Source organism: Labrus mixtus, unplaced genomic scaffold (assembly GCF_963584025.1).
Source record: "Labrus mixtus unplaced genomic scaffold, fLabMix1.1 SCAFFOLD_47, whole genome shotgun sequence".
In the NCBI taxonomy this organism is placed as follows: Eukaryota; Metazoa; Chordata; class Actinopteri; order Labriformes; family Labridae; genus Labrus; species Labrus mixtus.
Window position 1 is genome coordinate 145,741 of NW_026870219.1, and position 22,513 is coordinate 168,253.

Sequence of the window (22,513 nt, forward strand, 5' to 3'; positions counted from 1 at the left end):
TCATATGGGGGGGTTGGTCAATTGACATTTTTCATGAAGTATTTGGGCTTCAAAAAAGTTGAAAATTTTCATGAAGTATTTGGGCTTCAAAAAAGTTGAAAATTTTCATGAAGAAATTCGGCTTCAAAAAAGTTGAACGTTTTCATGAAGTATTTGGGCTTCAAAAAAGTTGAAAATTTTCATGAAGTATTTGGGCTTCAAAAAAGTTGAAAATATTCATGAAGAAATTCGGCTTCAAAAAAGTTGAAAATTTTCATGAAGTATTTGGGCTTCAAAATTATTTTAAATTTTCATGAAGAAATTCGGCTTCAAAAAAGTTGAAAATTTTCATGAAGTATTTGGGCTTCAAAAAAGTTGAAAATTTTCATGAAGTATTTGGGCTTCAAAAAAGTTGAAAATATTCATGAAAAAATTTGGCTTCAAAACAGTTGAAAATTTTCATGAAGAAATTCGGCTTCAAAAAAGTTTTCGCAAGGGGGGGGTGTTTCGTCTTTTTTCAACTTTTTCGTAAGGGGGGGTGTTTCCTCTTTTTTCAACTTTTTCATATGGGGGGGTTGGTCAATTGACATTTTTCATGAAGTATTTGGGCTTCAAAAAAGTTGAAAATTTTCATGAAGTATTTGGGCTTCAAAAAAGTTGAAAATTTTCATGAAGAAATTCGGCTTCAAAAAAGTTGAACGTTTTCATGAAGTATTTGGGCTTCAAAAAAGTTGAAAATTTTCATGAAGTATTTAGGCTTCAAAAAAGTTGAAAATATTCATGAAGAAATTCGGCTTCAAAAAAGTTGAAAATTTTCATGAAGTATTTGGGCTTCAAAATTTTTTTAAATTTTCATGAAGAAATTCGGCTTCAAAAAAGTTGAAAATTTTCATGAAGTATTTGGGCTTCAAAAAAGTTGAAAATTTTCATGAAGTATTTGGGCTTCAAAAAAGTTGAAAATATTCATGAAAAAATTTGGCTTCAAAACAGTTGAAAATTTTCATGAAGAAATTCGGCTTCAAAAAAGTTTTCGCAAGGGGGGGGTGTTTCGTCTTTTTTCAACTTTTTCGTAAGGGGGGGGTGTTTCGTCTTTTTTCAACTTTTTCGTAAGAGGAGGGTGTTTCGTCTTTTTTCAACTTTTTCGTGAGGGGGGTGGGTCAATTGAAAGTATTCATGAAGAAATTCGGCTTCAAAAAAGTTTAAAATTTTCATGAAGTATTTGGGCTTCAAAAAAGTTGAAAATTTTCATGAAGAAATTCGGCTTCAAAAAAGTTTTCGCGAGGGGGGGGTGTTTCGTCTTTTTTCAACTTTTTCGTAAGGGGGGGGTGTTTCGTCTTTTTTTCAACTTTTTCGTAAGGGGGGGTGTTTCGTCTTTTTTCAAATTTTTCGTGAGGGGGGGTGGGTCAATTGAAAATATTCATGAAGATATTCGGCTTCAAAAAAGTTGAAAATTTTCATGAAGTATTTGGGCTTCAAAAAAGTTGAAAATATTCATGAAGAAATTCGGCTTCAAAACAGTTGAAAATTTTCATGAAGAAATTCGGCTTCAAAAAAGTTGAACATTTTCATGAAGTATTTGGGCTTCAAAAAAGTTGAAAATTTTCATGAAGAAATTCGGCTTCAAAAAAGTTTTCGCAAGGGGGGGGTGTTTCGTCTTTTTTCAACTTTTTCGTAAGGGGGGGGTGTTTCGTCTTTTTTCAACTTTTTCGTAAGAGGGGTGTGTTTCGTCTTTTTTCAACTTTTTCGTGAGGGGGAGGGTCAATTGAAAATATTCATGAAGAAATTCGGCTTCAAAAAAGTTTTTGCAAGGGGGGGGTGTGTCGTCTTTTTTCAACTTTTTCGTTAGCGGGGGTGGGTCAATTGAAAATATTCATGAAGAAATTTGGCTTCAAAAAAGATGAAAATTTTCATGAAGTATTTGGGCTTCAAAAAAGTTGAAAATTTTCATGAAGAAATTCGGCTTCAAAAAAGTTTAAAATTTTCATGAAGAAATTCGGCTTCAAAAAAGTTGAAAATTTTCATGAAGTATTTGGGCTTGAAATTTTTTTTAAATTTTCATGAAGAAATTCGGCTTCAAAAAAGTTTAAAATTTTCATGAAGAAATTCGGCTTCAAAACAATTGAAAATTTTCATGAAGTATTTGGGCTTCAAAAAAGTTGAAAATTTTCATGAAGAAATTCGGCTTCAAAAAAGTTTTCGCAAGGGGGGGGTGTTTCGTCTTTTTTCAACTTTTTCGTAAGGGGGGGGTGTTTCGTCTTTTTTCAACTTTTTCGTAAGAGGGGTGTGTTTCGTCTTTTTTCAACTTTTTCGTGAGGGGGTGGGTCAATTGAAAATATTCATGAAGAAATTCGGCTTCAAAAAAGTTTTCGCAAGGGGGGGGGTGTTTCGTCTTTTTTCAACTTTTTCGTAAGGGCGGGGTGTTTCGTCTTTTTTCAACTTTTTCGTTAGCGGGGGTGGGTCAATTTAAAATATTCATGAAGAAATTTGGCTTCAAAAAAGATGAAAATTTTCATGAAGTATTTGGGCTTCAAAAAAGTTGAAAATTTTCATGAAGAAATTCGGCTTCAAAAAAGTTTTGGCAAGGGGGGGGTGTTTCGTCTTTTTTCAACTTTTTCCTAAGGGTTGTATCGTCTTTTTTCAACTTTTTCGTAAGAGGGGGGTATTTCGTCTTTTTTCAACTTTTTCGTGAGGGGGGTGGGTCAATTGAAAGTATTCATGAAGAAATTCGGCTTCAAAAAAGTTGAAAATTTTCATGAAGTATTTGGGCTTCAAAAAAGTTGAAAATTTTCATGAAGAAATTCGGCCTCAAAAAAGTTTTCGCGAGGGGGGGGGTGTTTCGTCTTTTTTCAACTTTTTCATATGGGGGGGTTGGTCAATTGACATTTTTCATGAAGTATTTGGGCTTCAAAAAAGTTGAAAATTTTCATGAAGTATTTGGGCTTCAAAAAAGTTGAAAATTTTAATGAAGAAATTCGGCTTCAAAAAAGTTGAACGTTTTCATGAAGTATTTGGGCTTCAAAAAAGTTGAAAATTTTCATGAAGTATTTGGGCTTCAAAAATGTTTAAAATTTTCATGAAGAAATTCGGCTTCAAAAAAGATGAAAATTTTCATGAAGTATTTGGGCTTCGAAAAAGTTGAAAATTTTAATGAAGAAATTCGTCTTCAAAAAGGTTTTCGCAAGGGGGGGTGTTTCGTCTTTTTTCAACTTTTTCGTAAGGGGGGGTGTTTCCTCTTTTTTCAACTTTTTCATATGGGGGGGTTCGTCAATTGAAATTTTTCATGAAGTATTTGGGCTTCAAAAAAGTTGAAAATTTTCATGAAGAAATTCGGCTTCAAAAAAGTTTTCGCGAGGGGGGGGTGTTTCGTCTTTTTTCAACTTTTTCGTAAGGGGGGGGTGTTTCGTCTTTTTTCAAATTTTTCGTAAGAGGGGGGTGTTTCGTCTTTTTTCAACTTTTTCGTGAGGGGGGGTGGGTCAATTGAAAATCTTCATGAAGATATTCGGCTTCAAAAAAGTTGAAAATTTTCATGAAGAAATTCGGCTTCAAAAAAGTTTAAAATTTTCATGAAGAAATTCGGCTTCAAAAAAGATGAATATTTTCATGAAGTATTTGGGCTTCGAAAAAGTTGAAAATTTTAATGAAGAAATTCGTCTTCAAAAAGGTTTTCGCAAAGGGGGGTGTTTCGTCTTTTTTCAACTTTTTCGTAAGGGGGGGTGTTTCCTCTTTTTTCAACTTTTTCATATGGGGGGGTTGGTCAATTGAAATTTTTCATGAAGTATTTGGGCTTCAAAAAAGTTGAAAATTTTCATGAAGTATTTGGGCTTCAAAAAAGTTGAAAATTTTCATGAAGTATTTGGGCTTCAAAAAAGTTGAAAATATTCATGAAGAAATTCGGCTTCAAAAAAGTTGAAAATTTTCATGAAGTATTTGGGCTTCAAAATTTTTTTAAATTTTCATGAAGAATTTGGGCTTCAAAAAAGTTGAAAATATTCATGAAGAAATTTTGCTTCAAAACAGTTGAAAATTTTCATGAAGAAATTCGGCTTCAAAAAAGTTTTCGCAAGGGGGGGGTGTTTCGTCTTTTTTCAACTTTTTCGTAAGAGGGGGGTGTTTCGTCTTTTTTCAACTTTTTCGTGAGGGGGGTGGGTCAATTGAAAGTATTCATGAAGAAATTCGGCTTCAAAAAAGTTTAAAATTTTCATGAAGAAATTCGGCTTCAAAAAGGTTGAAAATTTTCATGAAGAATTTGGGCTTCGAAAAAGTTGAAAATTTTAATGAAGAAATTCGTCTTCAAAAAAGTTGAAAATTTTCATGAAGAAGTTCGGCTTCAATAAACTTTTCGCGAGGGGGGGGTGTTTCGTCTTTTTTCAACTTTTTCGTAAGGGGGGGGTGTTTCGTCTTTTTTCAACTTTTTCGTAAGGGGGGGTGTTTCGTCTTTTTTCAACTTTTTCGTAAGAGGGGGGTGTTTCGTCTTTTTTCAACTTTTTCGTGAGGGGGGGTGGGTCAATTGAAAATATTCATGAAGAAATTCGGCTTCAAAAAGGTTGAAAATTTTCATGAAGTATTTGGGCTTCGAAAAAGTTGAAAATTTTAATGAAGAAATTCGTCTTCAAAAAAGTTGAAAATTTTCATGAAGAAATTCGGCTTCAAAAAAGTTTTCGCGAGGGGGGGGTGTTTCGTCTTTTTTCAACTTTTTCGTAAGGGGGGGGTGTTTCGTCTTTTTTCAACTTTTTCGTAAGGGGGGGTGTTTCGTCTTTTTTCAACTTTTTCGTAAGAGGGGGGTGTTTCGTCTTTTTTCAACTTTTTCGTGAGGGGGGGTGGGTCAATTGAAAATATTCATGAAGAAATTCGGCTTCAAAAAAGTTGAAAATTTTCATGAAGTATTTGGGCTTCAAAAATGTTTAAAATTTTCATGAAGAAATTCGGCTTCAAAAAAGATGAAAATTTTCATGAAGTATTTGGGCTTCGAAAAAGTTGAAAATTTTAATGAAGAAATTCGTCTTCAAAAAGGTTTTCGCAAGGGGGGGTGTTTCGTCTTTTTTCAACTTTTTCGTAAGGGGGGGTGTTTCCTCTTTTTTCAACTTTTTCATATGGGGGGGTTCGTCAATTGAAATTTTTCATGAAGTATTTGGGCTTCAAAAAAGTTGAAAATTTTCATGAAGTATTTGGGCTTCAAAAAAGTTGAAAATTTTCATGAAGAAATTCGGCTTCAAAAAAGTTGAACGTTTTCATGAAGTATTTGGGCTTCAAAAAAGTTGAAAATTTTCATGAAGTATTTGGGCTTCAAAAAAGTTGAAAATATTCATGAAGAAATTCGGCTTCAAAAAAGTTGAAAATTTTCATGAAGTATTTGGGCTTCAAAATTTTTTAAAATTTTCATGAAGAAATTCGGCTTCAAAAAAGTTTTCGCAAGGGGGGGGTGTTTCGTCTTTTTTCAACTTTTTCGTAAGGGGGGGTGTTTCGTCTTTTTTCAACTTTTTCGTAAGAGGGGGGTGTTTCGTCTTTTTTCAACTTTTAAGTGAGGGGGTGGGTCAATTGAAAGTATTCATGAAGAAATTCGGATTCAAAAAAGTTGAAAATTTTCATGAAGTATTTGGGCTTCAAAAAAGTTTTCGCAAGGGGGGGTGTTTCGTGTTTTTTCAACTTTTTCGTGAGGGGGGGGTGTTTCGTCTTTTTTCAACTTTTTCGTAAGGGGGGGGTGTTTCGTCTTTTTTCAACTTTTTCGTAAGAGGGGGGTGTTTCGTCTTTTTTCAACTTTTTCGTGAGGGGGGGTGGGTCAATTGAAAATATTCATGAAGAAATTCGGCTTCAAAAAAGTTGAAAATTTTCATGAAGTATTTGGGCTTCGAAAAAGTTGAAAATATTCATGAAGAAATTCGGCTTCAAAAAAGTTTTCGCAAGGGGGGGGTGTTTCGTCTTTTTTCAACTTTTTCGTAAGGGGGGGGTGTTTCGTCTTTTTTCAACTTTTTCGTAAGAGGGGGGGTGTTTCGTCTTTTTTCAACTTTTTCGTGAGGGGGGTGGGTCAATTGAAAGTATTCATGAAGAAATTCGGCTTCAAAAAAGATGAAAATTTTCATGAAGTATTTGGGCTTCAAAAAAGTTGAAAATTTTCATGAAGAAATTCGGCTTCAAAAAAGTTTTCGCGAGGGGGGGGTGTTTCGTCTTTTTTCAACTTTTTCGTAAGGGGGGGGTGTTTCCTCTTTTTTCAACTTTTTCATATGGGGGGGTTCGTCAATTGAAATTTTTCATGAAGTATTTGGGCTTCAAAAAAGTTGAAAATTTTCATGAAGTATTTGGGCTTCAAAAAAGTTGAAAATTTTCATGAAGAAATTCGGCTTCAAAAAAGTTGAACGTTTTCATGAAGTATTTGGGCTTCAAAAAAGTTGAAAATTTTCATGAAGTATTTGGGCTTCAAAAAAGTTGAAAATATTCATGAAGAAATTCGGCTTCAAAAAAGTTGAAAATTTTCATGAAGTATTTGGGCTTCAAAAAAGTTGAAAATTTTCATGAAGTATTTGGGCTTCAAAAAAGTTGAAAATTTTCATGAAGAAATTCGGCTTCAAAAAAGTTTTCGCAAGGGGTGGGTGTTTCGTCTTTTTTCAACTTTTTCGTAAGGGGGGGTGTTTCGTCTTTTTTCAACTTTTTCGTAAGAGGGGGGTGTTTCGTCTTTTTTCAACTTTTAAGTGAGGGGGTGGGTCAATTGAAAGTATTCATGAAGAAATTCGGATTCAAAAAAGTTGAAAATTTTCATGAAGTATTTGGGCTTCAAAAAAGTTTTCGCAAGGGGGGGTGTTTCGTGTTTTTTCAACTTTTTCGTAAGGGGGGGGTGTTTCGTCTTTTTTCAACTCTTTCGTAAGGGGGGGTTGTTTCGTCTTTTTTCAACTTTTTCGTAAGGGGGGGTGTTTCGTCTTTTTTCAACTTTTTCGTGAGGGGGTGGGTCAATTGAAAGTATTCATGAAGAAATTCGGCTTCAAAAAAGTTGAAAATTTTCATGAAGTATTTGGGCTTCAAAAAAGTTGAAAATTTTCATGAAGAAATTCGGCTTCAAAAAAGTTTTCGCAAGGGGGGGGTGTTTCGTCTTTTTTCAACTTTTTCGTAAGGGGGGGGTGTTTCGTCTTTTTTCAACTTTTTCGTAAGAGGGGGGTGTTTCGTCTTTTTTCAACTTTTTCGTGAGGGGGGGTGGGTCAATTGAAAATATTCATGAAGAAATTCGGCTTCAAAAAAGTTGAAAATTTTCATGAAGTATTTGGGCTTCGAAAAAGTTGAAAATATTCATGAAGAAATTCGGCTTCAAAAAAGTTTTCGCAAGGGGGGGGTGTTTCGTCTTTTTTCAACTTTTTCGTAAGGGGGGGTGTTTCGTCTTTTTTCAACTTTTTCGTAAGAGGGGGGGTGTTTCGTCTTTTTTCAACTTTTTCGTGAGGGGGGTGGGTCAATTGAAAGTATTCATGAAGAAATTCGGCTTCAAAAAAGTTGAAAATTTTCATGAAGTATTTGGGCTTCAAAAAAGTTGAAAATTTTCATGAAGTATTTGGGCTTCAAAAAAGTTGAAAATATTCATGAAGAAATTCGGCTTCAAAAAAGTTGAAAATTTTCATGAAGTATTTGGGCTTCAAAAATTTTTAAAATTTTCATGAAGAAATTCGGCTTCAAAAAAGTTGAAAATTTTCATGAAGTATTTGGGCTTCAAAAATTTTTAAAATTTTCATGAAGAAATTCGGCTTCAAAAAAGTTGAAAATTTTCATGAAGTATTTGGGCTTCAAAAAAGTTGAAAATTTTCATGAAGAAATTCGGCTTCAAAAAAGTTTTCGCAAGGGGGGGGTGTTTCGTCTTTTTTCAACTTTTTCGTAAGGGGGGGTGTTTCGTCTTTTTTCAACTTTTTCGTGAGGGGGGTGGGTCAATTGAAAGTATTCATGAAGAAATTCGGCTTCAAAAAAGTTGAAAATTTTCATGAAGTATTTGGGCTTCAAAAAAGTTGAAAATTTTCATGAAGTATTTGGGCTTCAAAAAAGTTGAAAATATTCATGAAGAAATTCGGCTTCAAAAAAGTTGAAAATTTTCATGAAGTATTTGGGCTTCAAAAATTTTTAAAATTTTCATGAAGAAATTCGGCTTCAAAAAAGTTGAAAATTTTCATGAAGTATTTGGGCTTCAAAAAAGTTGAAAATTTTCATGAAGAAATTCGGCTTCAAAAAAGTTTTCGCAAGGGGGGGGTGTTTCGTCTTTTTTCAACTTTTTCGTAAGGGGGGGTGTTTCGTCTTTTTTCAACTTTTTCGTAAGAGGGGGGTGTTTCGTCTTTTTTCAACTTTTAAGTGAGGGGGTGGGTCAATTGAAAGTATTCATGAAGAAATTCGGATTCAAAAAAGTTGAAAATTTTCATGAAGTATTTGGGCTTCAAAAAAGTTTTCGCAAGGGGGGGTGTTTCGTGTTTTTTCAACTTTTTCGTAAGGGGGGGGTGTTTCGTCTTTTTTCAACTTTTTCGTAAGGGGGGGTTGTTTCGTCTTTTTTCAACTTTTTCGTAAGGGGGGGTGTTTCGTCTTTTTTCAACTTTTTCGTGAGGGGGTGGGTCAATTGAAAGTATTCATGAAGAAATTCGGCTTCAAAAAAGTTGAAAATTTTCATGAAGTATTTGGGCTTCAAAAAAGTTGAAAATTTTCATGAAGAAATTCGGCTTCAAAAAAGTTTTCGCAAGGGGGGGGTGTTTCGTCTTTTTTCAACTTTTTCGTAAGGGGGGGGTGTTTCGTCTTTTTTCAACTTTTTCGTAAGAGGGGGGTGTTTCGTCTTTTTTCAACTTTTTCGTGAGGGGGGGTGGGTCAATTGAAAATATTCATGAAGAAATTCGGCTTCAAAAAAGTTGAAAATTTTCATGAAGTATTTGGGCTTCGAAAAAGTTGAAAATATTCATGAAGAAATTCGGCTTCAAAAAAGTTTTCGCAAGGGGGGGGTGTTTCGTCTTTTTTCAACTTTTTCGTAAGGGGGGGGTGTTTCGTCTTTTTTCAACTTTTTCGTAAGAGGGGGGGTGTTTCGTCTTTTTTCAACTTTTTCGTGAGGGGGGTGGGTCAATTGAAAGTATTCATGAAGAAATTCGGCTTCAAAAAAGTTGAAAATTTTCATGAAGTATTTGGGCTTCAAAAAAGTTGAAAATTTTCATGAAGAAATTCGGCTTCAAAAAAGTTTTCGCGAGGGGGGGGTGTTTCGTCTTTTTTCAACTTTTTCGTAAGGGGGGGGTGTTTCCTCTTTTTTCAACTTTTTCATATGGGGGGGTTCGTCAATTGAAATTTTTCATGAAGTATTTGGGCTTCAAAAAAGTTGAAAATTTTCATGAAGTATTTGGGCTTCAAAAAAGTTGAAAATTTTCATGAAGAAATTCGGCTTCAAAAAAGTTGAACGTTTTCATGAAGTATTTGGGCTTCAAAAAAGTTGAAAATTTTCATGAAGTATTTGGGCTTCAAAAAAGTTGAAAATATTCATGAAGAAATTCGGCTTCAAAAAAGTTGAAAATTTTCATGAAGTATTTGGGCTTCAAAAAAGTTGAAAATTTTCATGAAGAAATTCGGCTTCAAAAAAGTTTTCGCAAGGGGGGGGTGTTTCGTCTTTTTTCAACTTTTTCGTAAGGGGGGGTGTTTCGTCTTTTTTCAACTTTTTCGTAAGAGGGGGGTGTTTCGTCTTTTTTCAACTTTTTCGTGAGGGGGGGTGGGTCAATTGAAAATATTCATGAAGAAATTCGGCTTCAAAAAAGTTGAAAATTTTCATGAAGTATTTGGGCTTCGAAAAAGTTGAAAATATTCATGAAGAAATTCGGCTTCAAAAAAGTTTTCGCAAGGGGGGGGTGTTTCGTCTTTTTTCAACTTTTTCGTAAGGGGGGGTGTTTCGTCTTTTTTCAACTTTTTCGTAAGGGGGGGTGTTTCGTCTTTTTTCAACTTTTTCGTAAGAGGGGGGTGTTTCGTCTTTTTTCAACTTTTTCGTGAGGGGGGGTGGGTCAATTGAAAGTATTCATGAAGAAATTCGGCTTCAAAAAAGTTGAAAATTTTCATGAAGTATTTGGGCTTCAAAATTCTTTTAAATTTTCATGAAGAAATTCGGATTCAAAAAAGTTGAAAATTTTCATGAAGTATTTGGGCTTCAAAAAAGTTGAAAATTTTCATGAAGAAATTCGGCTTCAAAAAAGTTTTCGCAAGGGGGGGGGTGTTTCGTCTTTTTTCAACTTTTTCGTAAGAGGGGGGTGTTTCGTCTTTTTTCAACTTTTTCGTGAGGGGGGGTGGGTCAATTGAAAATATTCATGAAGAAATTCGGCTTCAAAAAAGTTGAAAATTTTCATGAACTATTTGGGTTTCGAAAAAGATGAAAATTTTAATGAAGAAATTCGTCTTCAAAAAAGTTTAAAATTTTCATGAAGAAATTCGGCTTCAAAAAAGATGAAAAATTTCATGAAGTATTTGGGCTTCGAAAAAGTTGAAAATTTTAATGAAGAAATTCGGCTTCAAAATTTTTTAAAATTTTCATGAAGAAATTCGGCTTCAAAAAAGTTGAAAATTTTCATGAAGTATTTGGGCTTCAACAAAGTTGAAAATTTTCATGAAGAAATTCGGCTTCAAAAAAGATGAAAATTTTCATGAAGTATTTGGGCTTCGAAAAAGTTGAAAATTTTAATGAAGAAATTCGTCTTCAAAAAGGTTTTCGCAAGGGGGGGTGTTTCGTCTTTTTTCAACTTTTTCGTAAGGGGGGGGTGTTTCGTCTTTTTTCAACTTTTTCGTAAGGGGGGGTGTTTCGTCTTTTTTCAACTTTTTCGTGAGGGGGGGTGGGTCAATTGAAAATATTCATGAAGATATTCGGCTTCAAAAAAGTTGAAAATTTTCATGAAGAAATTCGGCTTCAAAAAAGTTTAAAATTTTCATGAAGAAATTCGGCTTCAAAAAAGATGAAAATTTTCATGAAGTATTTGGGCTTCGAAAAAGTTGAAAATTTTAATGAAGAAATTCGTCTTCAAAAAGGTTTTCGCAAGGGGGGGTGTTTCGTCTTTTTTCAACTTTTTCGTAAGGGGGGGTGTTTCCTCTTTTTTCAACTTTTTCATATGGGGGGGTTCGTCAATTGAAATTTTTCATGAAGTATTTGGGCTTCAAAAAAGTTGAAAATTTTCATGAAGTATTTGGGCTTCGAAAAAGTTGAAAATTTTAATGAAGAAATTCGTCTTCAAAAAGGTTTTCGCAAGGGGGGGTGTTTCGTCTTTTTTCAACTTTTTCGTAAGGGGGGGGTGTTTCGTCTTTTTTCAACTTTTTCGTAAGGGGGGGTGTTTCGTCTTTTTTCAACTTTTTCGTAAGAGGGGGGTGTTTCGTCTTTTTTCAACTTTTTCGTGAGGGGGGGTGGGTCAATTGAAAATATTCATGAAGATATTCGGCTTCAAAAAAGTTGAAAATTTTCATGAAGAAATTCGGCTTCAAAAAAGTTTAAAATTTTCATGAAGAAATTCGGCTTCAAAAAAGATGAAAATTTTCATGAAGTATTTGGGCTTCGAAAAAGTTGAAAATTTTAATGAAGAAATTCGTCTTCAAAAAGGTTTTCGCAAGGGGGGGTGTTTCGTCTTTTTTCAACTTTTTCGTAAGGGGGGGTGTTTCCTCTTTTTTCAACTTTTTCATATGGGGGGGTTCGTCAATTGAAATTTTTCATGAAGTGTTTGGGCTTCAAAAAAGTTGAAAATTTTCATGAAGTATTTGGGCTTCAAAAAAGTTGAAAATTTTCATGAAGAAATTCGGCTTCAAAAAAGTTGAAAATTTTCATGAAGTATTTGGGCTTCAAAAAAGTTGAAAATTTTCATGAAGAAATTCGGCTTCAAAAAAGTTTTCGCAAGGGGGGGGTGTTTCGTCTTTTTTCAACTTTTTCGTAAGGGGGGGTGTTTCGTCTTTTTTCAACTTTTTCGTAAGAGGGGGGTGTTTCGTCTTTTTTCAACTTTTAAGTGAGGGGGTGGGTCAATTGAAAGTATTCATGAAGAAATTCGGATTCAAAAAAGTTGAAAATTTTCATGAAGTATTTGGGCTTCAAAAAAGTTTTCGCAAGGGGGGGTGTTTCGTGTTTTTTCAACTTTTTCGTAAGGGGGGGGTGTTTCGTCTTTTTTCAACTTTTTCGTAAGGGGGGGTTGTTTCGTCTTTTTTCAACTTTTTCGTAAGGGGGGGTGTTTCGTCTTTTTTCAACTTTTTCGTGAGGGGGTGGGTCAATTGAAAGTATTCATGAAGAAATTCGGCTTCAAAAAAGTTGAAAATTTTCATGAAGTATTTGGGCTTCAAAAAAGTTGAAAATTTTCATGAAGAAATTCGGCTTCAAAAAAGTTTTCGCAAGGGGGGGGTGTTTCGTCTTTTTTCAACTTTTTCGTAAGGGGGGGGTGTTTCGTCTTTTTTCAACTTTTTCGTAAGAGGGGGGTGTTTCGTCTTTTTTCAACTTTTTCGTGAGGGGGGGTGGGTCAATTGAAAATATTCATGAAGAAATTCGGCTTCAAAAAAGTTGAAAATTTTCATGAAGTATTTGGGCTTCGAAAAAGTTGAAAATATTCATGAAGAAATTCGGCTTCAAAAAAGTTTTCGCAAGGGGGGGGTGTTTCGTCTTTTTTCAACTTTTTCGTAAGGGGGGGGTGTTTCGTCTTTTTTCAACTTTTTCGTAAGAGGGGGGGTGTTTCGTCTTTTTTCAACTTTTTCGTGAGGGGGGTGGGTCAATTGAAAGTATTCATGAAGAAATTCGGCTTCAAAAAAGTTGAAAATATTCATGAAGAAATTCGGCTTCAAAAAAGTTTTCGCGAGGGGGGGGTGTTTCGTCTTTTTTCAACTTTTTCGTAAGGGGGGGGTGTTTCGTCTTTTTTCAACTTTTTCGTAAGAGGGGGTGTTTCGTCTTTTTTCAACTTTTTCGTAAGAGGGGGGTGTTTCGTCTTTTTTCAACTTTTTCGTGAGGGGGGGTGGGTCAATTGAAAGTATTCATGAAGAAATTCGGCTTCAAAAAAGTTGAAAAATTTCATGAAGTATTTGGGCTTCAAAATTTTTTTAAATTTTCATGAAGAAATTCGGCTTCAAAAAAGTTGAAAATTTTCATGAAGTATTTGGGCTTCAAAAAAGTTGAAAATTTTCATGAAGAAATTCGTCTTCAAAAAAGTTCAAAATTTTCATGAAGTATTTGGGCTTCAAAAATTTTTAAAATTTTCATGAAGAAATTCGGCTTCAAAAAAGTTGAAAATTTTCATGAAGTATTTGGGCTTCAAAAAAGTTGAAAATTTTCATGAAGAAATTCGGCTTCAAAAAAGTTTTCGCAAGGGGGGGGTGTTTCGTCTTTTTTCAACTTTTTCGTAAGGGGGGGTGTTTCGTCTTTTTTCAACTTTTTCGTAAGAGGGGGGTGTTTCGTCTTTTTTCAACTTTTAAGTGAGGGGGTGGGTCAATTGAAAGTATTCATGAAGAAATTCGGATTCAAAAAAGTTGAAAATTTTCATGAAGTATTTGGGCTTCAAAAAAGTTGAAAATTTTCATGAAGTATTTGGGCTTCGAAAAAGTTGAAAATTTTAATGAAGAAATTCGTCTTCAAAAAGGTTTTCGCAAGGGGGGGTGTTTCGTCTTTTTTCAACTTTTTCGTAAGGGGGGGGTGTTTCGTCTTTTTTCAACTTTTTCGTAAGGGGGGGTGTTTCGTCTTTTTTCAACTTTTTCGTAAGAGGGGGGTGTTTCGTCTTTTTTCAACTTTTTCGTGAGGGGGGGTGGGTCAATTGAAAATATTCATGAAGATATTCGGCTTCAAAAAAGTTGAAAATTTTCATGAAGAAATTCGGCTTCAAAAAAGTTTAAAATTTTCATGAAGAAATTCGGCTTCAAAAAAGATGAAAATTTTCATGAAGTATTTGGGCTTCGAAAAAGTTGAAAATTTTAATGAAGAAATTCGTCTTCAAAAAGGTTTTCGCAAGGGGGGGTGTTTCGTCTTTTTTCAACTTTTTCGTAAGGGGGGGTGTTTCCTCTTTTTTCAACTTTTTCATATGGGGGGGTTCGTCAATTGAAATTTTTCATGAAGTGTTTGGGCTTCAAAAAAGTTGAAAATTTTCATGAAGTATTTGGGCTTCAAAAAAGTTGAAAATTTTCATGAAGAAATTCGGCTTCAAAAAAGTTGAAAATTTTCATGAAGTATTTGGGCTTCAAAAAAGTTGAAAATTTTCATGAAGAAATTCGGCTTCAAAAAAGTTTTCGCAAGGGGGGGGTGTTTCGTCTTTTTTCAACTTTTTCGTAAGGGGGGGTGTTTCGTCTTTTTTCAACTTTTTCGTAAGAGGGGGGTGTTTCGTCTTTTTTCAACTTTTAAGTGAGGGGGTGGGTCAATTGAAAGTATTCATGAAGAAATTCGGATTCAAAAAAGTTGAAAATTTTCATGAAGTATTTGGGCTTCAAAAAAGTTTTCGCAAGGGGGGGTGTTTCGTGTTTTTTCAACTTTTTCGTAAGGGGGGGGTGTTTCGTCTTTTTTCAACTTTTTCGTAAGGGGGGGTTGTTTCGTCTTTTTTCAACTTTTTCGTAAGGGGGGGTGTTTCGTCTTTTTTCAACTTTTTCGTGAGGGGGTGGGTCAATTGAAAGTATTCATGAAGAAATTCGGCTTCAAAAAAGTTGAAAATTTTCATGAAGTATTTGGGCTTCAAAAAAGTTGAAAATTTTCATGAAGAAATTCGGCTTCAAAAAAGTTTTCGCAAGGGGGGGGTGTTTCGTCTTTTTTCAACTTTTTCGTAAGGGGGGGGTGTTTCGTCTTTTTTCAACTTTTTCGTAAGAGGGGGGTGTTTCGTCTTTTTTCAACTTTTTCGTGAGGGGGGGTGGGTCAATTGAAAATATTCATGAAGAAATTCGGCTTCAAAAAAGTTGAAAATTTTCATGAAGTATTTGGGCTTCGAAAAAGTTGAAAATATTCATGAAGAAATTCGGCTTCAAAAAAGTTTTCGCAAGGGGGGGGTGTTTCGTCTTTTTTCAACTTTTTCGTAAGGGGGGGGTGTTTCGTCTTTTTTCAACTTTTTCGTAAGAGGGGGGGTGTTTCGTCTTTTTTCAACTTTTTCGTGAGGGGGGTGGGTCAATTGAAAGTATTCATGAAGAAATTCGGCTTCAAAAAAGTTGAAAATTTTCATGAAGTATTTGGGCTTCAAAAAAGTTGAAAATTTTCATGAAGAAATTCGGCTTCAAAAAAGTTTTCGCGAGGGGGGGGTGTTTCGTCTTTTTTCAACTTTTTCGTAAGGGGGGGGTGTTTCGTCTTTTTTCAACTTTTTCGTAAGAGGGGGTGTTTCGTCTTTTTTCAACTTTTTCGTAAGAGGGGGGTGTTTCGTCTTTTTTCAACTTTTTCGTGAGGGGGGGTGGGTCAATTGAAAGTATTCATGAAGAAATTCGGCTTCAAAAAAGTTGAAAATTTTCATGAAGTATTTGGGCTTCAAAATTTTTTTAAATTTTCATGAAGAAATTCGGCTTCAAAAAAGTTGAAAATTTTCATGAAGTATTTGGGCTTCAAAAAAGTTGAAAATTTTCATGAAGAAATTCGTCTTCAAAAAAGTTCAAAATTTTCATGAAGTATTTGGGCTTCAAAAATTTTTAAAATTTTCATGAAGAAATTCGGCTTCAAAAAAGTTGAAAATTTTCATGAAGTATTTGGGCTTCAAAAAAGTTGAAAATTTTCATGAAGAAATTCGGCTTCAAAAAAGTTTTCGCAAGGGGGGGGTGTTTCGTCTTTTTTCAACTTTTTCGTAAGGGGGGGTGTTTCGTCTTTTTTCAACTTTTTCGTAAGAGGGGGGTGTTTCGTCTTTTTTCAACTTTTAAGTGAGGGGGTGGGTCAATTGAAAGTATTCATGAAGAAATTCGGATTCAAAAAAGTTGAAAATTTTCATGAAGTATTTGGGCTTCAAAAGTTTTCGCAAGGGGGGGTGTTTCGTGTTTTTTCAACTTTTTCTTAAGGGGGGGGTGTTTCGTCTTTTTTCAACTTTTTCGTAAGAGGGGGGTGTTTCGTCTTTTTTCAACTTTTTCGTGAGGGGGGGTGGGTCAATTGAAAATATTCATGAAGAAATTCGGCTTCAAAAAAGTTGAAAATTTTCATGAAGTATTTGGGCTTCGAAAAAGTTGAAAATATTCATGAAGAAATTCGGCTTCAAAAAAGTTTTCGCAAGGGGGGGATGTTTCGTCTTTTTTCAACTTTTTCGTAAGGGGGGGGTGTTTCGTCTTTTTTCAACTTTTTCGTAAGAGGGGGGGTGTTTCGTCTTTTTTCAACTTTTTCGTGAGGGGGGTGGGTCAATTGAAAGTATTCATGAAGAAATTCGGCTTCAAAAAAGTTGAAAATTTTCATGAAGTATTTGGGCTTCAAAAAAGTTGAAAATTTTCATGAAGAAATTCGGCTTCAAAAAAGTTTTCGCGAGGGGGGGGTGTTTCGTCTTTTTTCAACTTTTTCGTAAGGGGGGGGGGTTTCGTCTTTTTTCAACTTTTTCGTAAGGGGGGGTGTTTCGTCTTTTTTCAACTTTTTCGTGAGGGGGGGTGGGTCAATTGAAAGTATTCATGAAGAAATTCGGCTTCAAAAAAGTTGAAAATTTTCATGAAGTATTTGGGCTTCAAAATTTTTTTAAATTTTCATGAAGAAATTCGGCTTCAAAAAAGTTGAAAATTTTCATGAAGTATTTGGGCTTCAAAAAAGTTGAAAATTTTCATGAAGAAATTCGGCTTCAAAAAAGTTTTCGCAAGGGGGGGGTGTTTCGTCTTTTTTCAACTTTTTCGTAAGGGGGGGTGTTTCGTCTTTTTTCAACTTTTTCGTAAGAGGGGGGTGTTTCGTCTTTTTTCAACTTTTAAGTAAGGGGGAGGGTCAATTGAAAGTATTCATGAAGAAATTCGGATTCAAAAAAGTTGAAAATTTTCATGAAGTATTTGGGCTTCAAAAAAGTTGAAAATTTTCATGAAGAAATTCGGCTTCAAAAAAGTTGAAAATTTTCATGAACTATTTGGGCTTCGAAAAAGTTGAAAATTTTAATGAAGAAATTCGTCTTCAAAAAAGTTTAAAATTTTCATGAAGAAATTCGGCTTCAAAAAAGATGAAAATTTTCATGAAGTATTTGGGCTTCGAAAAAGTTGAAAATTTTAATGAAGAAATTCGGCTTCAAAATTTTTTAAAATTTTCATGAAGAAATTCGGCTTCAAAAAAGTTGAAAATATTCATGAAGAAATTTGGCTTCAAAACAGTTGAAAATTTTCATGAAGAAATTCGGCTTCAAAAAAGTTTTCGCAAGGGGGGGGTGTTTCGTCTTTTTTCAACTTTTTCGTAAGAGGGGGGTGTTTCGTCTTTTTTCAACTTTTTCGTGAGGGGGGTGGGTCAATTGAAAGTATTCATGAAGAAATTCGGCTTCAAAAAAGTTTAAAATTTTCATGAAGAAATTCGGCTTCAAAAAGGTTGAAAATTTTCATGAAGTATTTGGGCTTCGAAAAAGTTGAAAATTTTAATGAAGAAATTCGTCTTCAAAAAAGTTGAAAATTTTCATGAAGAAATTCGGCTTCAAAAAAGTTTTCGCGAGGGGGGGGTGTTTCGTCTTTTTTCAACTTTTTCGTAAGGGGGGGGTGTTTCGTCTTTTTTCAACTTTTTCGTAAGGGGGGGTGTTTCGTCTTTTTTCAACTTTTTCGTAAGAGGGGGGTGTTTCGTCTTTTTTCAACTTTTTCGTGAGGGGGGTGGGTCAATTGAAAATATTCATGAAGAAATTCGGCTTCAAAAAAGTTGAAAATTTTCATGAAGTATTTGGGCTTCAAAAATGTTTAAAATTTTCATGAAGAAATTCGGCTTCAAAAAAGATGAAAATTTTCATGAAGTATTTGGGCTTCGAAAAAGTTGAAAATTTTAATGAAGAAATTCGGCTTCAAAATTTTTTAAAATTTTCATGAAGAAATTCGGCTTCAAAAAAGTTGAAAATTTTCATGAAGTATTTGGGCTTCAACAAAGTTGAAAATTTTCATGAAGAAATTCGGCTTCAAAAAAGATGAAAATTTTCATGAAGTATTTGGGCTTCGAAAAAGTTGAAAATTTTAATGAAGAAATTCGTCTTCAAAAAGGTTTTCGCAAGGGGGGGTGTTTCGTCTTTTTTCAACTTTTTCGTAAGGGGGGGGTGTTTCGTCTTTTTTCAACTTTTTCGTAAGGGGGGGTGTTTCGTCTTTTTTCAACTTTTTCGTAAGAGGGGGGTGTTTCGTCTTTTTTCAACTTTTAAGTAAGGGGGTGGGTCAATTGAAAGTATTCATGAAGAAATTCGGATTCAAAAAAGTTGAAAATTTTCATGAAGTATTTGGGCTTCAAAAAAGTTGAAAATTTTCATGAAGAAATTCGGCTTCAAAAAAGTTTTCGCAAGGGGGGGTGTTTCGTGTTTTTTCAACTTTTTCGTAAGGGGGGGGTGTTTCGTCTTTTTTCAACTTTTTCGTGAGGGGGGGGTGTTTCGTCTTTTTTCAACTTTTTCGTAAGGGGGGGTGTTTCGTCTTTTTTCAACTTTTTCGTGAGGGGGGTGGGTCAATTGAAAGTATTCATGAAGAAATTCGGCTTCAAAAAAGTTGAAAATTTTCATGAAGTATTTGGGCTTCAAAAAAGTTGAAAATTTTCATGAAGAAATTCGGCTTCAAAAAAGTTTTCGCAAGGGGGGGGTGTTTCGTCTTTTTTCAACTTTTTCGTAAAGGGGGGGGTGTTTCGTCTTTTTTCAACTTTTTCGTAAGAGGGGGGTGTTTCGTCTTTTTTCAACTTTTTCGTGAGGGGGGGTGGGTCAATTGAAAATATTCATGAAGAAATTCGGCTTCAAAAAAGTTGAAAATTTTCATGAACTATTTGGGCTTCGAAAAAGTTGAAAATTTTAATGAAGAAATTCGTCTTCAAAAAAGTTTAAAATTTTCATGAAGAAATTCGGCTTCAAAAAAGATGAAAATTTTCATGAAGTATTTGGGCTTCGAAAAAGTTGAAAATTTTAATGAAGAAATTCGGCTTCAAAATTTTTTAAAATTTTCATGAAGAAATTCGGCTTCAAAAAAGTTGAAAATTTTCATGAAGTATTTGGGCTTCAACAAAGTTGAAAATTTTCATGAAGAATTTGGGCTTCAAAAAAGTTGAAAATATTCATGAAGAAATTTGGCTTCAAAACAGTTGAAAATTTTCATGAAGAAATTCGGCTTCAAAAAAGTTTTCGCAAGGGGGGGGTGTTTCGTCTTTTTTCAACTTTTTCGTAAGAGGGGGGTGTTTCGTCTTTTTTCAACTTTTTCGTGAGGGGGGTGGGTCAATTGAAAGTATTCATGAAGAAATTCGGCTTCAAAAAAGTTTAAAATTTTCATGAAGAAATTCGGCTTCAAAAAGGTTGAAAATTTTCATGAAGTATTTGGGCTTCGAAAAAGTTGAAAATTTTAATGAAGAAATTCGTCTTCAAAAAAGTTGAAAATTTTCATGAAGAAATTCGGCTTCAAAAAAGTTTTCGCGAGGGGGGGGTGTTTCGTCTTTTTTCAACTTTTTCGTAAGGGGGGGGTGTTTCGTCTTTTTTCAACTTTTTCGTAAGGGGGGGTGTTTCGTCTTTTTTCAACTTTTTCGTAAGAGGGGGGTGTTTCGTCTTTTTTCAACTTTTTCGTGAGGGGGGTGGGTCAATTGAAAATATTCATGAAGAAATTCGGCTTCAAAAAAGTTGAAAATTTTCATGAAGTATTTGGGCTTCAAAAATGTTTAAAATTTTCATGAAGAAATTCGGCTTCAAAAAAGATGAAAATTTTCATGAAGTATTTGGGCTTCGAAAAAGTTGAAAATTTTAATGAAGAAATTCGGCTTCAAAATTTTTTAAAATTTTCATGAAGAAATTCGGCTTCAAAAAAGTTGAAAATTTTCATGAAGTATTTGGGCTTCAACAAAGTTGAAAATTTTCATGAAGAAATTCGGCTTCAAAAAAGATGAAAATTTTCATGAAGTATTTGGGCTTCGAAAAAGTTGAAAATTTTAATGAAGAAATTCGTCTTCAAAAAGGTTTTCGCAAGGGGGGGTGTTTCGTCTTTTTTCAACTTTTTCGTAAGGGGGGGGTGTTTCGTCTTTTTTCAACTTTTTCGTAAGGGGGGGTGTTTCGTCTTTTTTCAACTTTTTCGTAAGAGGGGGGTGTTTCGTCTTTTTTCAACTTTTTCGTGAGGGGGGGTGGGTCAATTGAAAATATTCATGAAGATATTCGGCTTCAAAAAAGTTGAAAATTTTCATGAAGAAATTCGGCTTCAAAAAAGTTTAAAATTTTCATGAAGAAATTCGGCTTCAAAAAAGATGAAAATTTTCATGAATTATTTGGGCTTCGAAAAAGTTGAAAATTTTAATGAAGAAATTCGTCTTCAAAAAGGTTTTCGCAAGGGGGGGTGTTTCGTCTTTTTTCAACTTTTTCGTAAGGGGGGGGTGTTTCGTCTTTTTTCAACTTTTTCGTAAGAGGGGGGGTGTTTCGTCTTTTTTCAACTTTTTCGTGAGGGGGGTGGGTCAATTGAAAGTATTCATGAAGAAATTCGGCTTCAAAAAAGTTGAAAATTTTCATGAAGTATTTGGGCTTCAAAAAAGTTGAAAATTTTCATGAAGAAATTCGGCTTCAAAAAACTTTTCGCGAGGGGGGGGTGTTTCGTCTTTTTTCAACTTTTTCGTAAGGGGGGGGTGTTTCGTCTTTTTTCAACTTTTTCGTAAGAGGGGGTGTTTCGTCTTTTTTCAACTTTTTCGTAAGAGGGGGGTGTTTCGTCTTTTTTCAACTTTTTCGTGAGGGGGGGTGGGTCAATTGAAAGTATTCATGAAGAAATTCGGCTTCAAAAAAGTTGAAAATTTTCATGAAGTATTTGGGCTTCAAAATTTTTTTAAATTTTCATGAAGAAATTCGGCTTCAAAAAAGTTGAAAATTTTCATGAAGTATTTGGGCTTCAAAAAAGTTGAAAATTTTCATGAAGAAATTCGTCTTCAAAAAAGTTCAAAATTTTCATGAAGTATTTGGGCTTCAAAAATTTTTTAAATTTTCATGAAGAAATTCGGCTTCAAAAAAGTTGAAAATTTTCATGAAGTATTTGGGCTTCAAAAAAGTTGAAAATTTTCATGAAGAAATTCGGCTTCAAAAAAGTTTTCGCAAGGGGGGGGTGTTTCGTCTTTTTTCAACTTTTTCGTAAGGGGGGGTGTTTCGTCTTTTTTCAACTTTTTCGTAAGAGGGGGGTGTTTCGTCTTTTTTCAACTTTTAAGTGAGGGGGTGGGTCAATTGAAAGTATTCATGAAGAAATTCGGATTCAAAAAAGTAGAAAATTTTCATGAAGTATTTGGGCTTCAAAAAAGTTTTCGCAAGGGGGGGTGTTTCGTGTTTTTTCAACTTTTTCTTAAGGGGGGGGTGTTTCGTCTTTTTTCAACTTTTTCGTAAGGGGGGGTTGTTTCGTCTTTTTTCAACTTTTTCGTAAGGGGGGGTGTTTCGTCTTTTTTCAACTTTTTCGTGAGGGGGTGGGTCAATTGAAAGTATTCATGAAGAAATTCGGCTTCAAAAAAGTTGAAAATTTTCATGAAGTATTTGGGCTTCAAAAAAGTTGAAAATTTTCATGAAGAAATTCGGCTTCAAAAAAGTTTTCGCAAGGGGGGGGTGTTTCGTCTTTTTTCAACTTTTTCGTAAGGGGGGGGTGTTTCGTCTTTTTTCAACTTTTTCGTAAGAGGGGGGTGTTTCATCTTTTTTCAACTTTTTCGTGAGGGGGGGTGGGTCAATTGAAAATATTCATGAAGAAATTCGGCTTCAAAAAAGTTGAAAATTTTCATGAAGTATTTGGGCTTCGAAAAAGTTGAAAATATTCATGAAGAAATTCGGCTTCAAAAAAGTTTTCGCAAGGGGGGGATGTTTCGTCTTTTTTCAACTTTTTCGTAAGGGGGGGGTGTTTCGTCTTTTTTCAACTTTTTCGTAAGAGGGGGGGTGTTTCGTCTTTTTTCAACTTTTTCGTGAGGGGGGTGGGTCAATTGAAAGTATTCATGAAGAAATTCGGCTTCAAAAAAGTTGAAAATTTTCATGAAGTATTTGGGCTTCAAAAAAGTTGAAAATTTTCATGAAGAAATTCGGCTTCAAAAAAGTTTTCGCGAGGGGGGGGTGTTTCGTCTTTTTTCAACTTTTTCGTAAGGGGGGGGTGTTTCGTCTTTTTTCAACTTTTTCGTAAGGGGGGGTGTTTCGTCTTTTTTCAACTTTTTCGTGAGGGGGGGTGGGTCAATTGAAAGTATTCATGAAGAAATTCGGCTTCAAAAAAGTTGAAAATTTTCATGAAGTATTTGGGCTTCAAAATTTTTTTAAATTTTCATGAAGAAATTCGGCTTCAAAAAAGTTGAAAATTTTCATGAAGTATTTGGGCTTCAAAAAAGTTGAAAATTTTCATGAAGAAATTCGGCTTCAAAAAAGTTTTCGCAAGGGGGGGGTGTTTCGTCTTTTTTCAACTTTTTCGTAAGGGGGGGTGTTTCGTCTTTTTTCAACTTTTTCGTAAGAGGGGGGTGTTTCGTCTTTTTTCAACTTTTAAGTAAGGGGGTGGGTCAATTGAAAGTATTCATGAAGAAATTCGGATT